Here is a 5907-nt window from a genome sequence, read left to right on the forward strand (position 1 = left end):
CGGCTTCGGTGAGGCTGGGGAAGGAGGGCGCCCACACTCCGGAAGCCAGGCCGGCCCTGCATTCGGGTTACCAGGCATTCGGCTGTCAGGGAGGGTCCGGGAGCCCGGGGCGCAGGGGCAGGGAAGAAAAACCCTTACTTCAAAGCTGGTAATGACTTGAGGGCTCATCTGGCTACCCCGGGGCCGGGGCCTCGACACCGCACTGCGCCTCAAGGTAGAGCCAAGCGCCGGGCGCGGGTCCCGGTCCCTGGCGCGCTCAGCCCCAGCCCCGCCCCCTGCCGCGCCGCGCCCCGCCCCTCCCGCGCTGGCCGCCTGCGCGCGGAGGGGAGGGCCTGAGAAGCCCGCCGGGCAGGCGCCCCCCGCCCCAGCACGGGCGCGAGCGCGCGCCCCCCTCCCACCGGGTGCCCGGCACTCGCCCCCGCTCCGGGCGCCTCTGATTGGTCGTCGCCCGGGCCGGCAGGTGTCGGCAGGGGCTGCGTCCATGCTGGCCCTGGCTGCCTGCGGCGCGGGCGCCTCCCTCGCAGCCGCTGCCGCTGTCGCGCTCCCGCCTCCCGCGCCCGCTCTGAGCTCCCGCTGCGGCTGCGATTCTGGCGGCCGAGCCCCCGCAGCGCTGCAGCTCAGATCTGGCGCGCCGACCGCCCCGTGCCCCTGCCTTGCTGCTCGCAGCTTCCTAATCCACGCGGCGCTTTGCGGCAGGTGCCCCAGGCTTTCCGAGGCGCGGTGGCCTGAGAGCGGCCGCCATCGATGACCCCAGTCACGGATCTGCTCCAGCCCGGCCACCCCGTGTGAGTACCGTCCCCTCCCCTCCGGCAGTTTTGCGCCACTCTCCCCCTTACGTTGCCGCAACTTCGGGGGTGGGTGTATGGAGGTGTCTTTCGTGTCCCAGTACACCCCGTGCGCGTCCTGAGTCAGGGCCCCGGGGCACTGCCAGTCCGCCTCTGTGGAGGAGGTTGGGGGGGGGCCATCGAACTTGCTAGGGGGTCGTCGAACTTGCTAGGGGGTCGTAGCAGAATCGGAACCGCCCCTTTCTCCCGCTGCCCAGGGCCCCGGGGCACTGCCAGTCCGCCTCTGTGGAGGAGGTTGGGGGGGGGGCCATCGAACTTGCTAGGGGGTCGTCGAACTTGCTAGGGGGTCGTAGCAGAATCGGAACCGCCCCTTTCTCCCGCTGCCGGGGTCCGAGCTCAGCTCTGCGTTTCCTTCGCGGTTTGCGATTCCACTGGCCGCGTAGATCTTGGGCTGCGGTTCACCGCGCACCCACCACGCTCCTGGCGCGCTGGCGGGGCGCCTTAAACCATCAGGTAAGCGACCAGCGCGACGGACTTGATTCTTTTCCACTCTTAATTTGGGTAAAATGGGACTAATCAGGGACTCGTTCAAGGTCACGGCCGGTGCGCGGACTAAGAACCGGAGTCGATTACTTCTGGCCGGGTTCTAGGACGGCCTGGGGAGGAGCGGCTGTTGCGGGGTGTGAGGTGCTCACTTCAGCTTCATCCCGGTCTCCTCCTTCCTACTCCCTACCCTCCAACTCCGCTGCTTTTTGTTGAGGTCGGGAACCGATTCTAAGGTACCCTTCAGAGGTTTGGATGTAGCCGCGGGGTATCTTCGGGGAGCGCGGAGCGGAGCGATTCCTCATTGGGAGCCCGGGGACCTGCAACATGTGCAGCATCCCTTCCATTCCCCGTCACTTAATTTACTTATGTCTCCGCAGGGTAGGGGAGTTTGCTAGCTGCCTGCTCTTAGATCAGTCCTGTTCCGTTTCCTTCTCCCAAATAAGCCCTGTCCCCGAGGATAAGTAAGTATCCGAGAGGCTCGGACTGCACACACCAGTTTGGGCCCAGGGACTTCCTAAGAGAAGCAGTAAGCTCTGGGCTTGGCTCCTATCTGATCTTAGAAAATGCCTTAAGTCTGGCTTTATTTCTGCCCGCTCCACTCCCGACCCCTTGACCTGGAGGTTTCCCACTTTCCCAGGGGAAGGTGGAATCCAGTCCCAGAATGTGTGTGAATGTCGCCAGACGTGACTCATTTACTCCAGACCCATTGAGGCAGCTCCTGTGGGGCTGTGGGCGGTTCTCAGAGTTTTGGGCTGGGGAGAGGGTCGCCCCTCCTCTTTTGGCGTTATCACCCTGCCCCTCCAACTCAGCCTCCCTCGCCCCAACTCAGGGATGAGATGACCACTTAGATAGTTTTGTGATGTCTGACAAACATCTTTGAGCCTCAACTTTTTAAATCTATAAAATGGAATAATCCCTGTTTTTAGTCTTCCGAAGGCAGTTGGGGTTCAGGGTACATGATAGATGTGAAAGTAGAGGACGATGGTCCAAGAGGATGGGACCTGAGCTGTGGGTGGAAATGGGGGTGATTTAAATATATTTTCACAGCAACTTTGAGACTGTATTCTCAGGTCTAAAAATCCCTCTTTCTAAACAAATTTAGTTTGGTAAGACTTTGAAAATATTATTTTTCATCTTCCTGTTGATGTTCCTTGACTGCCCATGGGCAGCCCCATCTCTCCAAATTACCCCCACCCCAGCCATCACATCTGTAGTTTGTCTTTGTGGGCTGAAAGCTAGCTGTCTTTATGGGGCTGGGGGCTGTCTCTGTGGAGTTGGGGGTTGTGTCTGGTGGTGGGGCATTGTGTCTGTGTGTGGGGGGCTTGTCTCTGTGGAGATGGTGTGTATCTCTTTGTGTCAGGTTCTCTCTGTGGTCTAGGTTTTGTGTGTGGAGGAGGAGGGGGAACTGTCTGCTCCAGGATCTGAGAAAGTAAACTGTTAACCACCTTCAGCAATTAAGCTAACAGTGGTATTGATTGTGTCCTGTCTCCTTCCTCCCTGTCTAGAGAGACAGAAGGAGAGCTCATCTGTGGCCATGGCCCTTAGAGCAATTGATACACAGACTGAAATACCTTGTAGAGAAGAGTTAGGCATGCCCCTCTCTTTGCCTTCCTGGTTATTATTGTGTTTGTCTCAAAGGCAAGTTAAGGAGGGTTGACTGACTTGTCAGACCTTTGAGTTATAATATCATCCCAGAAAATTGCACAGATCTGAAGTGTGCCCTCAATGGATTTTCACAAACTGAACACACCTGTGTAACAAGTGCCCAGATTAAGACCTAGAATATTCCCAGCCTCCCAATTACCCCCTACAGGCACTATCACCCCCACCCCTCCCCTGTGGGTAACCAACATCCTGTTTAGTTTTGTCAGGTGAGTTTTATTTTTTGTTACTATTATTATTTATCATTTTAGTTTCAAAGCTAAAATGAAACTGCTTGATGTTTTTCACTTTTTTATATATGCAAACCAAAGGTAGTTATACCTAAGCCAGTCCAGAAAGCTAGAAGGAAGAATTTGGTCTTCAGATCTGGGTGGAGTCTGATCTGGTTGTCCCCCGAAAATCTGATCATCAGTTCTTGTGTGATGTAACAAGCCCAACCCTAGATATAACAGTGCTGACATTGGAGGCTGCTCTATTCATAGGGTGTATTTGAATAATGCAAATCTGAAATAGTGTGATAACAAAATATGAATGAAGAAAAGACATAAGTGAATTCTTCAACATATCAAAATAGAAGTATTTTGAATTCCTCAAAGTTATAAATTGGTAAGAATCACAGAATTTTAAGGTTGAGCAAATTATGAGCTGTTTGTGCTGTTGCCACATGGTGGAGCCACGTTGGCTGGATAACTGAAATACCCACTATCCTTTCCCAAGTCCTCGGGAAGGAGTCCCAGGAATAAAATTCAACAGCTCAGTATCTCCAAAAGTGATTTCCAAACACTGTGGTTTTTCCAGTGGCTGGGAGGCAGGCCTCCCCTCTGGTGCCTGCTACTAAGTCCATGGATAGAACCCTATCCCAGCTTTTGAGGAGGGTGGCTTGCAGATTAGAGGCAGGTATATGTTGGAGGTGAATGGAGCTGAGACACTATTGCCTTCTCTTTAATAATATGGAGCTGTGGTATGTCCTTGGGATTCTAAAGAGGTTAACCGAAAAGCTAGCTTAGGTGTGTTATGATCCTTTTGGTCTCATTTTACCCCAGAATCCTTCCAAAGGTGTGAGAGAAGGAATTCTCTTTCCTGAGGCAGGTAGCTCTCTTCACAGAGCACTGTTCATGGTGAACTTGGAAGAATAAATAGGCCTGGGTATAGCCAAACTGTTGCTAGAAGAAATGCCCTGTGTTCCACAGAGAGGGGGCCAAGTCACAGGGGAAACCACCAGGGGTGGCAGTGTTGTATGCAGCTGTGGAGAGGGCTAAGCGGACGTATCCAGTGCCCTTCTACCGTCCATCACCTTTTAACTGTCAGTGTGTCTGAGACGCTGTTTAGAAGGTTGTATTTGTGTGATGGCTGCCATGCCTTTGATTGCTGAGAGTGTTGAGTGTTTGCATATGCTGGACACTATATACATATATATATATTCATTTAATGTTCTAAACAGGAGGAGGGTGACTTTCCCATCTTATAGATGAAGGAACTGGGCCTTGACAATTAAGCACTCTAAGTTTACACACTATGTGAGCCAGAGTGAGGACTGAGAGCCAGTCTCTCAGGTGGCTTCCCTAGCTGAGTTGTACCCTCTGCAGGGTTCGAGGAGTCTTGCATAATTCTTTTGTCCTCCCTGACAGCTAGTATAGCACGGTACATGTAGTAGCTACTTGAGTCGAAATCTGTGATTGCCATAAATAGAAAATTCTCTGCTGAGCAAGAGGGAAATCCAGACAGTGAAGGATGAGAATTTGGGATTGAGTCCATGCAGCCTATAACATTGGGGCTGAGTGTATGCCCATCAGAATGTGCAGTCTCATTTTGTGTTTAAAATTTTATGTAAATGGAAATAGAGTCACAGACATAGAACACAAGCTTATGGTTACCAAAGAAGAAAGTGGGCGCAGGGGGAGATAAATTAGGAATTTGGGATCAACAGATACACACTACTATATATAAAACAGATAAACAACAAGGATCTACTACTGTTTAGCACAGGGAACTATATTCAATATCTTATAATAACCTATAATGGAAAAGAATCTGAAAAAGAATATATATATGTATGTATAACGGAATCACTCTGTTGTACATCTGAAATGAATACAACATTGTAAATCAACTATACTTCAATAAAAAAAAGATGCTCTCAGAAGAACTTTATGTGTACCTAGAAGATTGAAGGGTGGAAGGGGGAAATGCATAGAGGGCTAATGGTATACACCTTTTAATAAAATGACATGTAAAAAACTAAAATAAACAAATACATTATAAAAATTGTTATGTAAATGGAGGCTTGCCATTGATTTTTGTGATTTGCTTTTTTCACGCAACATTGGTTTTGACATATGTTGATAATTGTAGATCTAGTTGATTCATTTTATTGTAGTCTTTGTTTGTTTAATATTCCAGAGTTAATTCCCCACTGAAGGTCAAAATGATGTTTTTACCTTTTGCTATTACAAAAATATTGCAAGGAATATCCTTGATAGAATCTTGTAGAAATGTATAAGAGTGTGTCTAAGGTATATACCCCCAGAGGTGAGTAACTGGGTAGTAGGACTTGCATCAACATCTCATGTTTGTAAATTTTGGAGGTTAATCCTTTGTCAGTTGCTTCATTTGCAAATATTTTCTCCCATTCTGAGGGTTGTCTTTTGGTCTTGTTTATGGTTTCCTTTGCATGCAAAAGCTTTTAAGTTTCATTAGGTCCCATTTGTTTTTATTTCCATTCTCTAGGAGGTGGGTCAAAAAGGATCTTGCTGTGATTTATGTCATAGACCGATTCCTCCAGCTCCGTTTTTCTATCTCAAGATTGCTTTGGCTATTCGATATCAAAAAAACAAACAACTCAATCCAAAAATGGGCAGAAGACCTAAATAGACATATCTCCAAAGAAGATATACAGATTGCCAACAAACACATG

At 49.7% G+C, this 5907-nt stretch overlaps 1 protein-coding gene across 1 annotated transcript in view; it reads left to right on the forward strand.

Annotated features, from left to right (window-relative positions):
• Positions 1-481: 481 nt before the first annotated feature.
• MYRIP (myosin VIIA and Rab interacting protein) overlaps positions 482-5907 on the forward strand; it is a 223987-nt gene continuing 218561 nt past the window's right edge. Inside the window, exon 1 of the mRNA XM_024117042.3 lies at positions 482-785. The gene's annotated coding sequence lies outside the window, so the exon portion shown is untranslated. The remainder of the gene's footprint in view (positions 786-5907) is intronic.

This window comes from Physeter macrocephalus, chromosome 18 (genome assembly GCF_002837175.3).
Source record: "Physeter macrocephalus isolate SW-GA chromosome 18, ASM283717v5, whole genome shotgun sequence".
Taxonomy (NCBI): domain Eukaryota; kingdom Metazoa; phylum Chordata; class Mammalia; order Artiodactyla; family Physeteridae; genus Physeter; species Physeter macrocephalus.